Source organism: Cygnus olor, chromosome 12, assembly GCF_009769625.2.
Source record: "Cygnus olor isolate bCygOlo1 chromosome 12, bCygOlo1.pri.v2, whole genome shotgun sequence".
Taxonomy (NCBI): domain Eukaryota; kingdom Metazoa; phylum Chordata; class Aves; order Anseriformes; family Anatidae; genus Cygnus; species Cygnus olor.
In genome coordinates this window covers 8,200,011-8,223,812 of record NC_049180.1, presented here as the reverse complement: position 1 = coordinate 8,223,812, position 23,802 = coordinate 8,200,011, and the positions used below count along the sequence as shown (strand labels likewise).

At 35.5% G+C, this 23,802-nt stretch overlaps 1 long non-coding RNA gene across 2 annotated transcripts in view; it reads right to left on the bottom strand.

Moving 5' to 3' along the window:
* LOC121076705 overlaps positions 1-19,266 on the bottom strand; it is a 216,939-nt gene extending 197,673 nt beyond the window's left edge. For both annotated transcript variants that reach the window (XR_005823672.1, XR_005823673.1), the window contains exon 1: positions 18,734-19,266. This is a non-coding gene — a long non-coding RNA (uncharacterized LOC121076705). The remainder of the gene's footprint in view (positions 1-18,733) is intronic.
* Between the last annotated feature and the right edge of the window lie 4,536 nt (positions 19,267-23,802).

Here is a 23,802-nt window from a genome sequence, read left to right as displayed (position 1 = left end):
CTCTATTAACAACCACAAGAAGAGCTGATGAAAAGCCCTCTTGGGTTACTAGAATTACACATGCCTGATATTTTCTGCTGCTTCAAAGATGCATCCACACAGAAAAAAACACATTTCAAAATGTTCACAGCAAGAAAGAGGTTAACTAACTTCTCTCCCACTCCCAGCAACCAGAGCACGGTTGCTCTGATACAGCCAGAGAAGCAGGAAACTTGAACCTCTTGTACATATAACAGTCCAAGCACACTACTTTCTAATGCATGTCTTAAAATTACTTGTGAATTAACTAACATACTTCCATCTCAGTCCTATTTAAATCTGAGGCCATGTGTGTTAATTATGCAATCCTTCTTAAAATAAGCTGCTTTCAGCATGAGCGTGCCCTATACACACGTACCTTTTTGTGAGAAAGGACTAATTGCTTTCTGTGAACACCAACCATGATTTCAACAACAGTTTTTGTTACATGGGGGCAATATGCAACTCTGTGCATCTAAGGTGAACAAGAAAGCAGCAAACTGAAGATAAATTTTTCCAGAGTTGATCAAACATATACAGCAATTTCTTCCTAATATACTTTTAAACACCTACATTATGTCCATTGAAAGCATTTATAGCAGTTTCCCACAAAACTTGTGTTTCCTTACAATTGACAGTGAAGCTCGGTATGCCTTTGAAAAATAACAAACTCTAGGAAACCACTAGTACCCCCTTCTCTTCAGGAAAATGAGGATACTGCCCTAGAGATTTCTCCCATAACACTATATGTGCATTTTTTCTTTACTGCTTCCATCTCATGGCTCCTCAAATAATAAAAAAGATGGCTCTTTTCAAAGCATTTTTTCTTTTGTTTTCTAAAGTCCCTGCAATTTGAAAATACATACAAAAAAAGTGCTGGGAATATACAGTCTACCATGTATTACTTACACTTACTTTTGGCATGGACACCACCAGTACATATCCTGTCATTGATCTGCATGTGCTCAAGTTCCCACTAAAATCAATGGAGGCTTCTCCAGGGAAGAGAAAAAGTAAAATCCAAAGCAGGAAACAGTCTTCTAATTAACAAACCTAAAGTTTATCACATCTCCTATTAGTGAAACAGACCACTCTTTCAGAGAATATCAGAGAGATGTTAAGCTTACTGCCATTCAGTATAAGCTTATGAATATGTTCATTTAAAGTTGCCACAAATCCTGCTGCTGCTTTTCCCCACAGCTATCCTCCCAGAACATACAATGTAGGTTCATTATTTTCCCCTCCATTTCTGAACATACTGTTAGACTCTCTAGGCACCAGGTGACATTCTGAGTCTCATCCATCCTTATCTCTGCTATTCATGACTGCTTTCCAACATGTTTTCTTCCTTGGATCAATCAGGGATGGAACAGCATTATTGCTAACAAGGCCTATCTAGGCAATCCATTTGGGAACAAAACATAATGGAGAGGAAACTTTAAAGTGTACTTTTAATATTCAAACACCCACTTCTTCAGATCTGTCACAATGCTTAGGGGAGGCTTAGGCGTAGATAATAAAAAGTTTATTTTTTCAAGGTTTAGGAAGTTCTATTCTTTTTCTGCAGCACTATTATATGAATAAAATCATAGGCAGTGAAAAGAGTTTCTGAATTCCTGGGAAGAGGTAAAGTCATTACTTTTGTTACTACCTCACCTCACTCCATACATCACCTTGAAAGTAATTTAAGTTGTATCTAGTGATCTAAAGGATCATGAAACAGAACTTTACTTAGTGCTATATTTATATAAAATCTGCTGGTGGCATAAGATAAAGCTAGACGGAGAAAGGGGTCTAAATGGTCCTTAAACAATCCTCTATTTCTTTTTGTATATAACTTCAAAAATAAGTAAATACTTCCAGAGTCCTTGAAATGTTTGTGTTTTGTTTTTTTATTCCAGTTTGACAGACACTTCATTTTAAATTCTTCAAGTTAACAGCTAAAGCTCGTTCTAAGTATGCAGTGCTCTAGAATATGCCATGCAAGGCCAATAACCCTGCTTCTGAAATGTGATTGCATCGTGAGATTCAATGATCATACTGATTCCTAATGAGATTCATAAAAATTCTAAACAAAGATAGCCTGGATTTATAAAAATCAGGAGACTTTCAGAAACATACAAAAGAGAAACACTTGTAGTCTTGTGAAAGTAATATAGTGAACGAAGAAAATCATGGCCACTTCCTAGGTTCTTCAGGATGCAGAAGGTTAAGTTTATGAGAAAAATATTTATTCATTTCCTCTATGGTTTCATTTGATTTTGAATGCAATCTTGGCAGAACTGAAGGCAACTGTAGTTTACTACTGACTTGGGAAAAAACAGGAATCCATTCTATCTGGGAAAAAACACAAGTTTCTACTTGTGCATTTGTGTTTATTTGTTACACTATTTTGAAAAAGAAATGTTATAACAGTCTCTATAATTGCAATCTTTATATTAACTAATACATAACTCAGAAAGTGTCTCAATTGACACTAGCCTGCTATCTGCTATGAAAAGGGCACATACTCATCAGATCTACTAAATGATTCATCATGTTAAGAGGTTACATTGGCACAAAGAGACATATCTGTAAGTAAGAGATAACATGCTAAATTCCCTGATATTAACTATTCTTCGGAATCATTGTTCAAAACCAGTTAAATATTCAGGATTGTTATATACTAATTTTTTACTGCGTTTAGTAGTTCCTTATGCCCATTTAGTATTTCTGGTGGTTTTACATGTGTGAGGTTATATATAAATATTTATATTTTTATATGTGCTTTTAAAAATACAGCTTCCACAGAAGTGTGTCATGTAGATGACAGTTTCAGCTACACTATTTTCATATTCTGTGCAACTGCAGAAATAGTTAGCATCAAATGACAGGGAAAGTCTTAAGGAAATCTGTATATCCTTCATGCAATAAAGCATAAAGTAATTGCAATGGAAATATAGTCTCTGATCTTGCAGACATTCCATTTCACCAGCATAACTTCCAAATAATTGGTTTTCATGTAAATGAAAGCCAGGGGAACTGGGAAACAGAAGTTCACACAGCCAGTTAGAGAACTGGATTTCATGAGAACTCTTAACCACAGATTATCTCCAGTTTCATTTCTACTTTGTAGGTAAAAGTCAAAAATAGGGATTAATCAAATACCATAATCTGTATAGAAGTATGCTTCAGCTATAAGTTGTGTCTAGAACTATCTGTGATAACAGGATATCAAAATCCCATAAACCAAGTAGATGCCTTATCTGGTAAGCAAAGAAACTATCATCTCCTTCCTAAAATTTAAAAGCTATCCGATTCTTAATAAATGCCTTTGTAAAATGGTTCACACTCTTCCATTAGCATCTTAGTTCTAATTATTGATCTTATCTATGTAACTGCTCCAGGTATTTCCAACAAACGTGCTGAACCATGTAATACCAAAACCCCTAAACTGCAACAGGTTGCTGAAGATATTTACCCGATCTTACCACTTCTATAATTACTGGTTCCATACAAAAGGCAAAAAAAATTGAGCTTAGTAGTGGAGAAGTGGGTGGGAGGGAGCTTCATAAAAAAATTTTTGCTTCTGATCCTCATAGATACAGGCAGCTGTATGCCACATAGCCTTCAGAATTTTAAACAAAAAAATCATAATTATTATTAGAAATATGGAATTCTCCTCAGACCACCTTCCACCAGTTTAATTTAAAATTTAAGCTACAACTATGTTTCTAAAAAAAAGGAAAAAAATGCATACACAGGAGAAAAAGCAGAACCTGCTTGTTTATTACATAGTGCAAATACTGCCTGGAGCAGCAGGCACAGCTATTCTACTTCATAGAACAACAATTAAATACTTGATTTCTGATTGTGCCAAAGGCAACAGCAAGAGACAAGTTAGGAAGCACAAAATGCTAATAATATTGCTTCTAAAGAGCATACACATGATCATTCTCTAGCTGTACAGTTTCTTGCTTACCTTCTAAGTTGTGTTTTCTGTCAGTCTGAAGTGAATCCAACTGCACAGCAGTAATAGCACTTTAGCAGTCACTTAGCAATCTAGCTGTGCCCACTTGGGAGAAGAGTTTCAACTTTCCAGAATGAAGTTGTTTATTGATCCAGGGGAATTTGTTGTGACTTTACTGTGCTGGCACATAAGGGGGAGCTTTGGCAATGTTATTTATATAGACGATATATAAACCTGGAATTTGTCATTTAACCCCTCCCCCTCAAAAAAAGAGGGATTCAAAGTTGAAACCAAAATATTTTTGGTACTTCTGGAACATTTAAAGATGTCTGTAAAAGCTGTAAATACTATTTTCTTTGAAGGAAACGTAGAAATGAAGATTTTATAAAGGATTGTTTAAGTAAATAAAATATGAAACTATACAGCTAAGAGGAACTAAAGCAGATGTTTTGAAATACCTGGGAACTTGAATTGCGTAGAGTAATTTTTCCAGTTAGAAAACACAAACAGGTGAGTATTATGTTCAGATTCAAATCCTGATCAAGGGAAGAAAAATTTAAGAAAGAGACAAAAATAAATACACCCATTACATTAATATTTATGTTGATGTTCTGTTTATTGAGGTTCCCCTTTTAGTTATAGGGCAAGTGACAATATGTTTGTTTACCCATATGCATATTTAATCACAGAATATCTCAGGTTGGAAGGGACCTTAAAGCTCATCTAGTTCCAACCACCCTGCCCTTGGCAGGGATGCTAATATATTGTATGTATATATATTTATATACACTGCTGTATGACAGTTTAACATAAGTATATAAAAGCCAAACCAGCATGATTTTAAAAATTGGGTACATACAGAAGTGTGTTTAATAGCACCAAGTATTTGCAGCCTTGTAGTAAATCTATTTGCATACTAATGAAGTTGAAAGCCAGATGCCACTAATTACAACCTATCCACTCTGTCCAACATACCACTAACAGTCATGAGTGGACCTCTTAATTCCATTATGCAAATGATACATAAGTACAGAAATAAATTCCAAGTAGTGGCATCTAAAGCAGCGTATTGGCAGGAGGTAAATTATTAAATATAGTCAATGAATGGAAATTAAAAGTTATTTTTCAGCACTAGATTAATCATTGCTAAATAAACATAGGAAAACCAATGTTTTTTCTGGTGTTAGTTATAGCAAGGTACTAGAGATTTTATTCTTTAAGACACATTAACCAGTCTTTCCAGAAAGACACCACCACCGTGGGTCTGATGCAGAGTACACTGAAGAAGTTTTAAGTAACTGTTTTAATTAGTAAACAACTAAAGAACTAGTTCTCAAATAGTGAAAGTATAGAATCAGTGTAAAGCGCCCTGTTATCTCTTAGGGTAACAGTTTGAGAGAAGATACATAATATTTGTTCTACAGTTTGTGGCTATGACAAATAGTCACTAACCACTGCAAATAATTGTGTTTCACATGCAACTCAATGTCATGTGAAACAGGAAGCATGTAAGCTCTTCCAAGATCACTAAAAATTCACTGTTCAGGTTTTGGTTTTGTTTTTCATCTTCACAGAAAGAAATGTAATTGGACAGGTGCACTTCACGTAGTTCACTAGAACGCTTATTTTAAAAGTGGAAACAAAACCCAAAATTTTTCTGACTTCTTTCTTTTAAGGTTACAGTACTAAAAAGATTGTTGTTAACAGACTAACAGAGCAAAGTATAAGAAGTGCTTAATTAACAAATGCATATCACCATTTTAGGACTGCTATTTTGAAGGATTTAAAATAATGAGTATTAATAAAAGCAGAAAGCTGTAAAAACACACTGCTTATTCTCATCTTTTAATAGAGACAAGCAGAAAATAATCTGGTTTTCATCTAATTCTGTCTGGTTTTAATCCGAGTTTACACTGTAGTATACCCTGTATATAAAAACACATCTAATAAGAGAGAGGTTTCCCCAATTGCAGCAAGAAAAGTGACTAGAAAAATGGACTAGAACCATTACCTCTGCAAATATTAAAATTAGTGAGTTATAAAATCAGAATGTTATTTGTTCCTTTATTATAAATTATCTGTTGTCCAATAAACATGATGCAGACTTTAAGGACCTGAGTGAAAGACTTATTTCCACAATCATTTAGTAGTCTATTATACCTTCTTGGCATAACACTCCTTAGGTACTTGGTTTGCTTTACCTTCATTCTGGAAGGAAAATATCATTTGTTGTTATACCCATGGCATATAGCATATACTCATTCATTTACCTTAAGACCCTTTTTTTTTTTTTTACGACCTCCAGAGTTATGTTCTAGAAGCATCAGGGTGATCAAGCATAATCCAAAATTTTTATTATGTTTATGGTGGGCCAGAGATTTTTTTCATGATATATTACATCTTGAGGTTCCTCTTAAGTGTTTAAATGGATAAAACTTCTCTGATTTTGCAAGTGATCATAACGCAGTAATTTACAATAATTTGCTTGGTAGCTTTTAAGCTGTGGTACATTGTGATGTGTTGACAATTCTATATGAAACTGTCTTAATGCAGTACTAGTCCAATTTTAAGAGATTACCTTTCTGAAGTTGTTAATGAAACATTCTGATCTACCAGATTTACATTTAACTGAAAAAAATTTCTCACTAGCAGATTTAGTATGTTTTAATTTGCTCATTGTTTGGAGATTACTGACATGTTTTTCAGAACTGATGGCATCCAGTGGAAAAAAATCAAGGCAGAGGGAAAATTACTTTAGTGTGAATTCCTTCACTATATAGCTTTCTAGGTTTCAATTTTACTTTTATGCTTTTTTTTTTTTTTTTGCATCTTTGTATGCTATGTGAAGGTCAAGTTTGCACATATAGTATTAAAGGCTTTAGGAGGTTTCCAATTATACCAGTGACATTTTATATGGTATTCTAAGTACTTTTCCAACTACAGAGGTTTCTGAGTTCATATTTTCATCTTTATCAAAAGAAATTATAGCCATCACACAATATGTTCTGTTGTCTAGAACATTTTAAAAATGGATTTGACCTAAACTACTAAAAGTCTTGCTTTCTATCTAGGTTACAATTAGAGAGTTGACATCTGAGAAGCAATATTGCATCCAAATATATCAGCCAATAATAAGATACTCTGTTAGGACAAAATACTCAGTTTGTCCCTTCTAACTATTCTGTCATTGACATGAAAACCACTCCAGGTCCCTCCTGCCTGCACTGCAGATCCAGGTACAGTTGTGTATTTGGAGCAACAGCAAATTTACTGACTTAATCCAGACTTTGAGGAAGGAACACAGAGCCATATAACACCCAGATATGTTACTCACTTCACCTTTTCACCTTTCTTTTTTCCCCCCAGCCATGAAACTCCACTTTACCAACTTCATCCCTCCCTTAAAAAAAACAAAAAAACAAAAAACAATTCGTGCTTGTTTGTGGTGCCACAAGCCAGTGTAATCCACCTGCTGCACGTCTCATAGTTTCCTAAGTGCTCATGAGTGAATTTTCCAGGATAAAAAAAAAACAAATTGAGCTGCTGTTTCTCTAATATAAATAGAGAAACTTGGACATTCAAAGGTAAAAAGGCTCATCCAGTATTCCACAAGAAATTAAAAAAACAAACCCTGTCACCTGTATATGCTATAGTATTACTGGAAATATAAAGTAATTTGATTGACAGTTTTCAGGCAAGGGAAGCAGAGCTTAGTCATTTTTTTATAATTCATTTCTTCTGCAAAACACTATAGTAAGAAATAGTAGCTGAAACTTGAAGTATAAACACAGTGGTCTTAAAAAGCAAAGTTGCTGTACTGTTCCATAAAAAATACCCAAGACGATAAATAGCTCAACACATAACAAGAAAGTACTAGAACATTCACTTTATAGAACTAGTCAAGTGACACAAGATTCATTAATTACTTCCATTTGATGTTTTCATATGCTATAATTGACTACAGATAGAATGTCAAAAAATACAAGAAAAGCAAAAGTTATACCCAAGACCTGATTATGTTAGCATCATTTTTAAGATGATACAGGTACAAATACAATCTTTATCTCAGTAGTTTTGAGAACTTGCACTACTATTCCCAAACAGAGCTGAAGTCATTCAAAATAAGTTGCTACACAAAGTGGAGGCAGTCTGAACTGAGCAACTTCAGAGAACTTAGTAAATAATTGTATTTTGTACTAACAAGCTGGGGTGTGTTGGGGCTTGGTATTAAAAAAAAGGAAAAATCCTTTTATATACCTGGCACATTTTAACTGATCACAGAAGTGGCCTAAAGCTATGAGACCTTTGCAAACTGTTACTCACAATAATCAAAAATGTTTGTGTGAGCTGCAAAAACACTGCAAGATCAAGTTGTCCTCAGAAACATACAAAGGATGCTATAATTACCTGCCACTGAATGAGCTTAGTTATTTCCTTCACATTTAAGAATCAAAATCTATGTAACACTTAAGATTGTTCCTCTTATAACAATGCTACAATAGGAACTCACAGGCCAGTAAGTTCTTAAACATTATGCAACAATGCCAATATGAAGACGTGTTCTAAACAAGAGCATGTATGTTTGGATGAAGGCAGGACTGTTGTCCCACCTGTTACAGTAGATCAGCATAAGTAGTGTATCACACTACATAGACACTTTCTTGTATTTAAGTGCCACACTCAGGTGTGACGTAAACATTACTTATCAAAATAGGACTCTCGTACAGAGTAGTTCTTTATGAATTCTATTTAAAATGGCTTGCAATACTGCAGAAAAAAATGGTATTTGCAGTTGTCACAGTCTATTTCATGCACAGCACCACAGATATCACACTGTGTTATGGAGTTTATGACCATAAGCATTTCCGATATCCCAATTCATGACCAGGATTTTAGTCTTCCCTCTTATTTATCCATTAAAAAGTGATAAAAATCTCTTCCCCACTCAGACAAGCAACTGTTCCTTATTGCAAACAAACAGATAGCAATGTTTCTAAACTCATTATAATTAAGCCAAACTATGTTATGTGACAGATTACTCAAGTACTCTTATAAACTATGGACTTTTATCTTCTCATCTATCAGGTCAAGAAGTTGCTTGCAATACAGGTTCTTAATTAGATTTTTATTGGAAAATTTGTATCGCTACCCTTTGCATTTAAGTTTGAGCAGATGAATACAGAGATTTTCACACCAATTTTCTTTTAACTAACTACAGGTCTATGTTCTTTTTCTTCAAACTTAATTAACTGTACTTACTGAGACTAAAGCTTGGAGAAGCTTAACAATTTCAAACGGCACTGAAGACAATGTATAGAGTCCTCAAAATCCTAAAACATGAAAACCTGGAAACAGATATTTAAGGAACAAAAAAATTGTGTTGTATATGTTCCTCCCAGACTACAGTCAATGATCTGGTTGAGCTGTTTTTGTTCTTTCTGCTTACTGTCATCATTCAACTTATCTAAACAATATCAAATCACTTTTACACTGAAAAAAAACACACTTTTTGGCCTCTCATTCTGACATTTAAAGAATTAAGAGAAGATGTGCATTATCAGTCTAGAGACTCAAGAAGCAGCGACAGGCCATGGAATTTCTTGAAACAGTAGGCGTTACTACTAGCTGATGGTCTTTTTGTCATTGTCTCTAAGTTTGATATTTTTGAGCAATTATAAACTAGTTTTGCCATATCTGATATAGATGCTTTGCTACTCATCTTGAAAGTACCAAAAGAAATACCACCAAAAAAAGGAGTGAAGTTCATTGCAGTTTTCTAAGCAACCTGACAATACTCAGTGCTAATATACTGTAGGTCATAACACAATGAACACATATCTTGCCTTCCCCCTGCCCATGTTCAGAAGTTAGATCTCCCTATCATCTGGGTAAAAGATGAACATGCTAGTATTTACGTGGATGATTCACTATGAAAAGTTTTATCTGTTTACATCCAGAGGTAGGTACTCTTTGTGCTTTGAAGTTGCGGTGCTTCTGTGTTACGTAATGAGTCTTCATAGCACCAAAAAAAAAAAATGTATTTGAAACAAAAAAATGGTTTATTACATGCGACTTTATACAGTAGTAAGGGGAAATCCAATCTCAAAACAATTTTCTGAAACCGAAAAGAAAAAAATGCAACAGCTGAGAAAGCAATCAGACTTTATGCTACCTGTCTTGATTTTTAATAGAGATAGCTGTATCTCTCTCAAGACAATTTGATACTGGATATAACTGCACACCCCCCCCCCCCCAAAAAAAAAAGAACTTTATTTTTAAATTCTAAAAGAGACCCTTTAAAGTCATTTACATTAAAGATATGCAAGGAAGAAAAACATACGTATTGAAGATCTATTTCAATCTATAAGATTGAAATCTATTTCCTTGCTTCTATGCATATAAAATGAATGGTACTAATACACCTAAGAAATCAGTATTCATAATTATTCCTCATATTTCAGTAGTTTTTTTCTCTACCAGAAAGCATAGAAAAGCATCATGTTTTTTGTATCTTCCTTTGAAGATAACTACTAAACCTTGAGATATTATTTGTTCGTATGCCATTAACATGAAAGCTAAAATTATTTGGAATCACAGGTCACAGAAAATATAGAAAAGCATCAGAAAGTCAAGAAAACACAATGGTGCTGTTGTTTCACATTAACACATATCTTACTTGACCATATAAATTACTACTAACTAGCATTACTGGAGAAAAACATTTAAATTTAAAGAAGTTTGAATTCTGTTTGTACCTATGACCTTTAGGAAAGAATGGCCTGTAATAATTTCAGTTTAAGAATCATTAAAAATACTGTTTTCATTTCCATGAAATAAAACCTTTTGTCTTTTAAGCCTTAATTGCTTCTGTAATTCCATGTACTATCTGAAATAGTAAAATATCTGTGAAGTTACATTAGATGTTATTGCTCAGACACATCACAATCACTAGTTTGAACGGAATACCTCTTTCCATTTCAGAAATCTGATTTACCTTACTGTTTAATCATATGACATTCATGAAAATGTAGTAAGTAAAATAAATAAATCAGGCTTCAAAGGCATAAAACTTTACTTACTAATATTCTATAAACCAGATTCATCTGAAAAGATTATTTACTAAGTGTGTATATTTTCACTTTTTTTTTTTTTTTGCATTTATCATTCAATTCTTCCTAGTCCATTCTTCATGGACATGAAAGTACATCAGAATATAAGAATGCAGATATTGTAGCTCGGCTGCAAGAAACTGCAAGCTATGATTATATAGACATCTAAAAACAGGGAAGGAATGATCAAGTTCGTTACTGGGAAAAAAGTTAGGCATGTATTGACCTTTTGGTAAAGATCCATTCTTCAAGAGGGAGATTTTTTTTTTTTTAATATCCACCAAAAAAATGTCATTCTAAAAGGACAAGTATGAATAAAAACAGTCTTGAACAGAGTAAGGCAATAGTAATCTTTGTTACCTACCCTGGTAACTTATCCAAGACTTACTAGTTTCACCTGAAGTACAGCAGTAGAAAATTTTCTACTAGACCTCCTCAGCGTAAGTTTAAAGGCTTCTGGATAATTCTTCAAACTGTTTTTCCAGAAGTAGCATACTATTACCATACCCATCAATGGAAGACCATAAATACATTGAGTTGCTCCCTTACCGAAAGGGAAATGCAAACACATTCTTTTCTTGTGGAGCTTAATTCAATGGAGCAACTCTCAGACCAAAGACTGAGACCGTCTTAGATTGAGACTTTTAAACAGAGGTACATGGGTTAGCAAAGATACATTGAAAATGGCTAATGACTTCCACAGCAAACAAAAGTAGCACTTAACTTCTGATCTCAAGGTAATTAAATTTATTAGAAATGCAGATTTGAAGCCTTCAAGCCTAATATAACCCAGCAAAGCCTTCCAATCAGTGCAAGTCAGGCATCCGCATGTCTTCAGATTACTGAGTCAATGCTACTTTCAGCATTTGTATTTTTTTTTTTTTTGTATTTGTATTATAAAATAACACACACAAGCCTGATTCTGCTCAAAGTATCTCAGGCAAAACTACCTGACAGTGTTTACTTTCCGCAAAAGTGATTACCACTTTTTGTCACTAAAATAAAGCTCTGTAGGAAAACTCCTTACCAGTCAATAAAAGATAATCATGGATACTGAGAGAAGGAGAGCACTGAAAGTACAAAAATATGTAAAATTCTTCTGCAGATGAGTATAACTGGAAAATAACGAAGTGTAAAGCGAGATTATGAATACACATGAAAAAAGTTCTCACACACACCCTTCCCATCAATGGCGTAAAAAAAAAAACAACTTATCACCAGTCACTATAACATGCTACAGATCACAGCGCTGGAATCTACCCATTTCAGCTTTCCATACTCACTGACCTCTGAAGTAAACACTAGAGAGACTAACTTAAGTGATTGAAATAGAACTCTAAATACATGCATAGCAGAAACTGTTTTTATGTGCTCTTTTATTCCACAGGCAGTCCTAGTAATTTTTAACTCAATTGCTTTTATTCAACATAATAGGCCTTTGTGACTACATAAGTTGCTAAAATATGTAAGTTCTTAACACAAAATTGAACTGTACATTACATAATCATCTTGTTCCAGTTACAGTTGGAACTGACACTCACAGCACACTATGGTTCCACACCTTTCTCTAGTGGCATAGCAACTCTTAACTCACATTCTTCATTCTGAATTCTATTAGCAGCAATGAGCCTTGGAAAGAAGTAATGATTACTTAATCATACATTTGTTGATTAATTTAGTTTAGAGTTAATTGAATGGTAATTAAGATTTTCTTTTGTAGACTTAAGTACTCTAACATCTAGAATATCTACTTGCAAGCTATTAGGCATAAATAGAATTACCTGCATTAAGCAAAAAAGCTCTTTTCTATACATACATTAATTATGAACATGCAGAATTACAATGCCAATTACGTAAACTTATCAAAGTCCGTGACAAACATATCCAGCAAACTAGATATTAGTAACCCATTCTAGAATGTTTACATGGTATTTTAAAAATCACAAGGAAGTTCACGTGAATATTTAAGAACATACACTTACATGCAAGAATGACATGTTTAGTGTCTATTTTAAAGTGATCTAACGACTTCCAAGATCATGTCCTGTTAATAGGAAAAAAAAAACAAACAAAACTAAAGCAATTACAGTATTTATCTAGTCTGCAAGAAGAACATTCAGGTTCCATGACTTGGTTGTGTAGAGAACTCATCACCTAAAACTATAGTTAGTTGCTCAACTAGGAGCTAACATCCTACCAGCATACAGCTCACAAATGTGAAATAGTCTGCACATTCTGTTTTTAACTGAGTATCTTAAGAGAGATTGATGCTGAAAAGTCAGTATTTTGCAAATATCACAGATATTTGAACATCTAATTTTGTCTCTGAACTACAAAAATAGCAACACATCAGCAACGAATGCAAATATGTAATTAAACACCCATCAGTGGTGTAACTACTACTTAAAAAAACACACGCTTGTTTCCTCTGTCACTTACAACTTCTTGGTTTCCTCAGATAAGCGGAAGGTCTGCTGCCTCCCATTTGATCTGAACTTGATTCTTTTAAGGAGTAATTATTCGTATTATAGCAATGCCTGATTTAGAAGCAATGAACTCTTAACATCACCCAACAGGCAAGAGGGGAAAGAAAGAACTGACAAGATTTGCTTTGGCTTCCTTAATAGCATAATTTCATTTTCCGAGTTCAAGGACCTAATTTTGCTGAGGTACAGCATATTATATTTAGAAAAACTAACAAACAGCCTTTTTTCCCCCCCCCCAAGTGTCCAGGAACAACAACTTTCTCAGCTCACACAAAAATTCATATTGAAACAAATTTTTGACTTCTCATATTAAGACTAACACAGTATGCTTATGACAATTTGGAATTATATTATGACAACAAAATGTGTTCACTGGACAATAGCATTGAGGCATTATAGTATTGCCATTATTACCACTTGAAAACTCTATTAGATTAAGCCAATAATTGATCATACATGTACTATACAAAGGTGAAAAAAGATAACATGCAGAAGTGGAAAAATAATGCAGAGGAGGATATAAAATTGCAGCTGTTATTCAGTCGCCAGTGGGTAATAAGAATCTATCCCCTTAATTACTGCATATAGAATTTCCTAGTTCAGTTTAAGCTACACCGATCATTATTGTATTGCATTGCCAATCGACACTGTACATCCTCTGCTGTGATACTGTTGGAAGTGTGGCATCCGTAGGTTTCTTAGTGATGACTATTTACACATGCCTGAGGATATCAGGGTCCGGCACTCAATCCCTTCATATTTTATAATCTATCAGAGCCATTTACATAATAATCTATCCTATTGATACTGCCTTGATACCGTTAACAGTACAGTTCAACTTAATCATCTCATCAAAAAACGTTAAGAACTCAGAAAGCATAGTTTCACGTAAGGTATTTTACTTCTAATGTGGTTTTATAGCTCTGGTTTGTATTCCTAATTCCCTGACATTCTGCATGTCATCTGGTTAGTTTCCTCAGGGAAGGTAAATGAGCCTCACTCCTGGAGCGCAAGCTTCCTAATATTTTTTTTAAAAAAATATCTTTGTTTGAGAGCAAAAGTATTGTACAGTTGTTATGGTAACTGGATTTTAAAGAGCAGTGCATAGCTTTGAGGGGCATCTGTTTAATTCCCAAACAAACCCTTCACCCCAGCTGTCCTCAAAGGAATGATTTTAGGTCAGTCTCTTGCAAGATGCAAAGAGTGACTTCCAGCTGAGAAGCTTAGCACAGCTCCCACTGACTCAATGAAAGGGGTGATCCCTCTATTTCAGCTGGAAGAGTTGCTGTTTATGAGCCACATGAGTTCTTACTTACAACTCAGTTCTGTTACTGCAAAGGGTGAATACATTGAAAGTCCAGCAGCAGCAGCACTCAGTGATTACATAGTGCTATAGAGCTTAACTGTACTTGGCAGAAATACCCTTGTCTCTTCCTGGACATACATACAAGAATAAGTTTCAGTGCAGGTATAAGGTGCTGTACAGATACACAAAAAGGAATATGCATAAATGGAAAACTACTTGGCAAGTACAGCAGTAGTATGGGGGCAGAGACACAGGAACAGCAAACCAGAAGATGCTGCCCATGGATGCAACCATACCATCAGCATCTGTGAAAGGAGTTTTAATATGAAGTTGTGAACTAAGAATTTAAGTTCTTTCATATTTTTAAAAAGGCTGCTAATGCTTGAATCAGCCATAATATGCAACACTGACTTACAGGTGCAGGGTTCCCCCACATCCCAAACACCCCTTCCTTCTTCCTGAAGAAGGAGCACTTGCACATGCAATGTGCATACACAAAAAGACAAAATTGCAAATGAATATCCATACTAGTGAGAAGCTATACAATGCCTAGTAGTTTTGTATAAATAATAAGGCCATCAAACAGCCAAAACAATCACCCGACAACTCAGAACTACAACCAAAGAGTCAGGTAAGATTGCTAATGTGATACACGGCTATACAAATTAATTCTTTCAAAGACATTTACCATCCAGCACAGAGTTAAATAAGGTAACTGTGACTAAGTGACTGAATGCCAAGAATCAAGCATTATATTAGCTTCAGCAACAGTTACCTATCATCTCTAAGTCTTTTATTGAATTAGATCCAAAAACAAGTTTAAAAGACTGGATGGGTTGAGAAAGGGTAAAATACCGTATCTAAATTTCTGTAATCAGGGATAGAAAAAGATATCCAGAGTCAACTTAAGCAAAGAGTTCAAAATGAAAGACTTTTAAATAATACATCACATTTTAGCTGTTAAAAACACACATACTTCTTCACTCACCTAATTGCACAAATGTAACTTTTGTTTGTATTTAAGTCTTAATAAATGCAATCCTTAGTTATAACAAAACATCAGTATTTCACATACTGATAGAAGCAGAAGTGAAACAACACATAGGAATAAGCACAGTACAATTCATTATTTATATGATTGCTCCATGCTCACTTCCTTTTATTTATTTTAAGTGTCTTTCTGTTTTCAAGGCTGATTTGAAAGACTGGAATCAGATGGCTGTTTATACACATGAAAAACATCTTTCAAAATCTCTAGATTATATCTAGTTTATAAACACTGCCAACTTTCTGCACCTGTATTGAATCAAGACAGTTTATAAAGGAGGAATTGTATGTTCACAGATGCATCTTAACATTAAAGTCCATTTTATTTACATGACCCTGGAGCCTTGTCCAAACAAGCTCACTTGAGCTTTACCCAGATGGTGACCATTTGCTTGGGCTTCATTTATTACTATTCCCGTAAGTTAAGGCAGGCAGCCAACTGGCAGAGAATCACCGACTTTTGCTGCAGGGATTATGTCTTCATCTTTGCATCGAAAATAAAGGAATGACAGTTATAAAAGTGCTAATGTTTGCATCACTTTCTTGCTTAACCTACTGTGTAGATGCTTCTTTTGTGCCTGGAAACAATGTACACAGACATTAATAAACAGCCATGAAAAAAATGCAGCAAGAGCAGAAAGGAGTTGACCTGAATTAACAGTACACTAGTATTGCAATCTAAGTCTAAAATAAACCTTCAAACCTGAAAAGAGTCAGGTTACAGCGGGATAGAAGGTGAAATACCAGAGACCAGGATGCTATGAAAACATAAAGCAATTTTGCAGCACGTTCATGCTGAATTAGATTAATATGAAGCTTTCTTACTAAAAAATAAGGTATTTTGATAACATTGTTAAACAGATGTATGAATATGTTAGTGTTTATTTGAAATTTCACAAGGCATTTTATTCTGTATCTTAGCATATATGCAACAAAAGACTGGTGCTACCTGCAAGAAACTTACATGCTAAACTGGAACTTTTTACTAGTGCATAATCTGACTTATCTGTGACAATAAAATGTTACTTATTTCTGTAAGAGATTCATATATTTGCTTATTATACTAATAACATACAAAAGCTACTACAGAATTGCATGGTGATAAGTAAACTTATTAGGATGGTATTTTCCTTAAGATATTGCTTGTAGTCATATATGATCCACTGAGCTATATCCAGTTTGAAACTGGAATAACAAAAATAAAAAAATTGAAAACCTTTCTTAAAGAGCCTGCTCACCTAAGAACCAAGTGGATGTTAAGAGAAATACACCAGCAGACCACAAACTATCAAACATATGTTGAATAGCATATCTTTATCTGAGATTGTACAGTTAAACGCCACTGCTCTACTATTAACTACTATTAAAATGAAATGACTAGTATATGACATGGAACAGTATAGATTTATATTACAAAGATAAGTATCAATGTTTATACAATATCCAGCCTTAAAATAAATGTAACTCCTTATATTCCATCAACATTAATAATATCAGTACCCACAAAACTTTATCATGTTCCTGAAAGATGAATTTCTAAGTAGCTAATGAACAGACAGCCAAGCTTGCCATTGAATTAGAGTAGCTTCCCCACCACCACCTGTTAAAGAAAAATTTATGTACTGTAAGTTAACTTCTGAGTTTTTAGAAGTGTATCATTTTATAGTCAGAGGAAATAAATTCAGAACAGCTTTAGAATCCCATGTGAATACCCAACTTTTCTAGCTAGAAAGTTGTTTAGATATTTCCCCCCTTCATCCAGAAAGCTAACTTTGCCTACTAGAAATTTATCAATAGCAAACACTGAAGCCCCCAAGAAACAAGACATATTTGACTAAATAAGATACACAACCATTTCTTTATCTTGCACATAAACATAATAAAATCTAGTTTTACTTCAAGAACTCTAAATCAGTCGAGAATTAAAATAACTTTCTACATGAGGCTGCATATTTGTAACTAACCAAACCATACCCACCAGCACACAGGAACCACCACAAAAGAAACCTCACCACACAACCGAGGTCAGGCCATTTTTCAAATTACCCAGTACAACCTTCCCCCCCCCCCCCCCACAAACTTAGGCAGAAGAACCTGAATGTATTTATCACTCCCCACCTCCCTAAATAGAACACAAGCTGAAAGAAATCTGAGTGATTAGAGAAGAGGTTTTCTTTAAGGTATTTTACAGAAAGAGCTATTCAGACTCATAGCAAAACAGGTACACAAAAAGCTTAGCATTATGAATATAAGAAACTGTTGAAAGAAGTGTTTTATGCCCTATTTCCCTAGCTTCTTACTCTTATCTTGTACAACTATGGGTGTATTTCGACATGATTTTTCTTTTAAATTTTTTGTGTTAGAAATACAATAAGTATACAAGGCTTTCTTTGAACGGATCAGACTTTTAGAACCATCTGTACTGCCATTTTCTGCTAGACATCTCATAACATGGTATAATATTATAGATTTAATTAGCTAGTAAACATACTTTCTGTGTTAACAATCCCTGAATCCCTTCAGGGAAGTGACACACATTCCTCTGTGACACCTGCCCCCTCAATCCCCTTTACCCTATAGCACTCCAGAGGAGCATTAATACTATTTTAAAAAGCAAAATTCTAAAATGGGGAAAGCTTCTACAAGCACCTTGGTCAGTTCCAGGTGTAGAAGTTACATAGTAGATCAGAACCACAACTTTTAACTTCAACAAGCAGTAGGAAAACAAGCACCTACATTGTATAAAATAACAACACAACACTAGCATACTTGAAAGGTGTTTATACCACACTACTAACACATCACAACACAGACTTACTTGCAGCACTGAGGAATAACTTCTCAGTAAAGTCACAACTTGAAGCAGTTTTTCTTATGAAAAAAAAACCAAAACCAAAAACAAAAACAAACAAACAAAAAAACCACAGAAGTTTTCTTCAACAAAACACCACTAGCATTCTGTTATCTCAATACCAGTGAGGCACAGCAGGAGATACTTAGGCCATATGTTGTACGGCTGCTCTGTGTTATTATCTGCCTCACCTGGTAAGGGTGAGGTAAAACTATTTCCCTCCTTTTCCACTGTTCAAAAGAGCTTAACAAAGTCTGAGGAAAATGTCTTGACTCTCCTTACCCTGTAAGGGGGGATGTGTTCTGCCATCTTGTTATCTGTGTTCTGCAGTGGAAGCTTCCAGAAAGCACTGAGCAGGGCAGGGCTGCTAGGCCTAGGTGAAATGGTGGCATTTCCGCAGCATGCACACGCTGTGAGGAGCACTTCAGCCTGCAACACCACAGGAAAGCTCCCTGTGAAGGAGATTACCGCCTTGCCTTGCTGCTTTGTTGCTGCTAATGGTATGGTGACCGGGTTTGGTGTTTTTTGGGGCAAGTGGGGAGGTCAGCATTGGGTAACTTCTCCGGGAATTGATGACTGGTGGTAAGGGTGTGGCCTCTGTCCCTTCTGTCATACCGCCTTACTTCTCAGACTATGTCATGTGCATTGGCTATTGCTTCCCCCCAGAAATGTTTCTGTAGGGCCCTAGGGACTCTGAGGACTAGTTGCCACTGGGGTGTGCTTGGGTGCCTCCTGCCTACTGGGCAGGCTGGCCTTGTGAGTGATTTTATGCTGTTATTTAGATGTGAGCAAGGAAATGCTTTTCAGGTACAGGTTTGCTGTATATTTTGTTGTTGTTAGCTGTGTACACTTCAAAGCTAACTTTCTTAGTTGTTTTTACACTGAAATTAACTAAGAGATTTGGGAAGGTATTAAAATTCATCCTTTTCTCAAATAAGTGTCCTAATGTTTCCCCAACTTGTCCTAAAGTTACTGGTCTGTTCCCATCAAGGAATTCGTCGTTAGCTTTTGTTACTTGCTGAAGTCTTATTGGTTTTTGTCAGATTTGTTGACCAAAAAAAAAGAGTTCCAGCATGTGTTTAAATTCTTCCCTGAACCAAAGTGCTTGTTAATGATTTGCTGAAATGTTTTTCAGTAACGTTTCCTTTAGTCTAGATATTAATGTAAACGCTTAGTACCTCACTTGCATCGAAGTCCAGTCTGCAGTCAAATAATGGTCGCAGAGGATTATTGGGACTGTATAAGCCTGAAGTGTTGGGTTTTGTGCTCCGTTTCTAGCCTTGCACTGAGGATTCCTGGCACTGGTCGTTGCGACATTCCTCCCCATCAACTCTGAATTTGTTGGAAGTGTTTTTATCCTCAATATATTATTTTCTTTTTCTGCATATGTTTATAAATTTAAAATTCTACTTCCTAGCAATCATGCTATCTGCTCAATATGTGGATTCCTGTAGCTAATAAGTTTCAGAGCAATAAGCATGTTCAGTATCTCAGACAGTTACTGTTCTCACAAAGTACAAATTGTTTTTCCTTCCTTTTTTTTTTTTTCTTTTGTCATCTTGACCCCACCTGTACCACAAGCAAAGCTTGTTGATAAAGCAAAGGACTTGATAGGCTTTTAATCTAATCTTTACTGCTAATCCTTGTAGTACTAAGGACTCTTATTATTATTATTTATTTATTTTTTATGAAGCTTCTGTTGCAGAGCAAAATGCAACTGTCTTGATGGCTTTATTTGTGAATTTTCTGCAGGCAGTATGATGTTTGGGGGAGTGGGGTGCAGATTTCTAATTACAGCATTATAGCAGGAATTTACATTTGAAGAATGACCCAATCTTCAGTTTCCAGATAGTTACAAAACTCATTTGTAGTTTTATATTCTTTCATATTTTCATATGAAATTGTTGCAAAATGCAGATGTAATAAAGCTGTTGCTTTTGTCCTTCATGAACACTGATAACTCACACATTTAAATTAAATTATTGCCTAAATTTTCTTCAGATGTCTTCTGTATTTCTAGTGACTTTTCCCTTGTAAGATGTTTTATTTCCAGGTTAAGGCTGTCTGTCTTTTATTTCTTTGACTGCTATTATAGTCTGGTGTGTGACAATTCCTGTCAGCTTCAACAGGCTTGAAGATGTTGCAATTCAATCACAACATAGCAGTTTTGTTTCTTCACTACAATGTGGGCTTCTCTAGGCATCTCAAAGATGACTTCTCTCTGAGGTCAAAATATTTAATGGTATGTTTCACAAGACAGAATCTTGTAGGCCAACTTTCTTGCATAACACTGGAAAAAAAAACTTTAAGTTTACAGGTAAGTTTTAAGCAAAAGAAGAATTGAACTGAAAAGTGCAGCGGAGTTCAAAAGTAGACATCCTACTAATAAAGGTAGAATTGCATCAGGAAAATGTGAGTAGTGTCTGAGGTACTAGTGTATCACTATGTAAGGTTGCTATTTATATTTTTTTAATAAGTTACTTTTCACTAATGTTTAGCTTCTGTGCTCAATGCACAAACATTCCAGCATATATAGGAAATCACATTTTTCAGTTATATGAACAATTGTCTTGAATCCAGATTTTTTGCAACAAACTATAAAGTCAATATGTGGGAAATATTTTACAATTACAAGAATTAAATCACACAGTTTTGAAATTAACATAATTTCATTTTTACATAGCAGAGTTGCTGTCTGGAAATGATCTATAAGACAGGAGAAGTCAAGAGGAAATTCTGTCATTTCTTCTTCATAGTACGGGATTTCTTCATTTCATCATGTGTATGTGTGATAAAACGTTCTGATGGATGATAAGTACTAGAGTGCTGTCCTTCCTGTTCTAACTCAATATTGAGTTGTGTTTATCACCTCTTGTGAGCTTTCCTAGACATTTCCTGGAAATCTCCTAGGTTATAAACATGGAACTTCAGCACTAGGTCTTTGATCCTGGTAATGTTGTACAGGCTACAAAAGCAATTCTTGCAGGATCGATCTATTAAAGGGGGTTCTCTTACTGGCAAATTTGAGCCCATGGAGTGGATGCTAAGAGGAAAAAAAAAAAAAAGGGTTTCTAATAGTAATTAGAATTCTTGGTTGTAGTTAGTTATATGTAGCTGGTCAAAGCTAATTGGATTTGTTAATTTAGTTTAACAAATTGCTCATGGATCGCTAATTACTTTGCGGCCTCAGATAATAAATTCATTACATCAGCAATTTTCCCATGAACATTGAGTTTTGAAGGATTAGCACTGGCCAGACTGTTCAAGTATACCATGAAAAATGCATAGAATGAAAATTACTTATTTTGATTTCTAACCCTTTGTTACTTCTCCTAAGAAATCGTAAAGTATTAATTTGATTCTAGACTGAGAACTGTGGCAGATTATGTTCATAGTATGAGCACTGTATATATTCCATAGTTCTGAGTCTGAATACTATTTAGAAATCTGTTCTTAATTAGTGTAAAGGAACAACTGTGGTTTTTGTAGTGTTGTGGTTTTTATTTTTTTTAGAAGTGTTAAGGGAACATAACTGACTACAGAAGTAACCTTAAATTCATTTTAAGTGCAATTCATAAAGGGTCAATACCTTTATTACTATTTTATGGACGAGGAGCAATTTTAGACACTCTTTATCTGTCTGCCCACTTCTTAACTGGAGGGATGTGTGTTTATTTGTTGCCTAGTTCTGGTATTTGTATGTATGAGTGTTTCTGCGAAGTTGAAACAAATGCCAATCTCCTGAAAACATCTATTCTCCTTGTGCACTTTTAACTTCTTTTTTTTGTTGTTTAGCTTGATAATTTCAGTTTTGTTGCCAATTTTCTGTGGGTTTACTTCTGATATTAGTGTAAGTGCTTTTGTAGCATCAATGGAAGTATCTCATATATATTTTCCCTGACATGGTAACAGCCCCAGAGGAGCCATTACCATCACATTTCAGGCACTGGAGCTGTTACAGTGTCAATGAAGTGTCTCTCATACTTCCATCCATACGGTAACAGCCCCAGAGGAGTCATTACAATGTCAGTGCAAGTGCCTGAGTGGTTATGATGTCAGTGGAAGTGCTGTTTTAATGCCAGTGCAGAATGGTTGTGCAAAATTCCATAACTGTGATGAAAGAAGGGGATTATTTTTAGCATATTGCTTTGGTTACTCAACCTAAAACGTTTGAATATAAGCTTCAAAGAGACAGAGATCCTCTGTGATGCCCTATATATGTCCTATGGCATGCTAATTAAGACAAAAATTACTTAGGAATATGCAACTTCTACTACACTGGATAGTGACAACATATTATAAAGGTGCACCACAGCACAGTTGATGCAATAGAGCAGTAACCATTGTCTAACTAGACAAATACTGAAAACCTCATTCGTGACAAAAAATAAAAATATAAAATGTGGTATTTGCACTGCATTTGCAGAGAGATCTGGACAGATTGGAGAGCTGGGCGATCACCAACCACATGAAGCTTAACAAAAGCAAATGCCGGGTCCTGCACCTGGGACAGGGCAACCCTGGCTATACGTACAGACTGGGCGACGAGACGCTGGAGAGCAGACCCGAGAGGGATCTGGGGGTTGTGGTTGACAGCAAGTTGAATATGAGCCAGCAGTGTGCCCTGGCAGCCAGGAGGGCCAACCGTATCCTGGGGTGCATCAAGCATAGTCGGTGGAGGAAAGTGATTGTCCTGCTCTACTCTGCGCTGGTGTGGCCTCACCTCTAGTACAGTGTGTAGTTCTGGGCACCACAGTACAAGAAGGACATTAAACTGTTGGAGAGTGCCCAGAGGAGGGCGACGAAGATGGTGAAGGGCTTAGAGGGGAAGACATATGAGGAGCGGCTGAGGTCACTGGGCCTGTTCAGCCTGGGGAAGAGGAGGCTGAGGGGGGACCTCATCGCAGTCTACAACTTCCTCGCGAGGGGGAGTGGAGAGGCAAGTGACCTATTCACTGTAAACACCAGTGACAGGACCCGTGGGAATGGTGTTAAGCTGAGGCAGGGGAAGTTTAGGCTGGACATCAGGAAGAGGT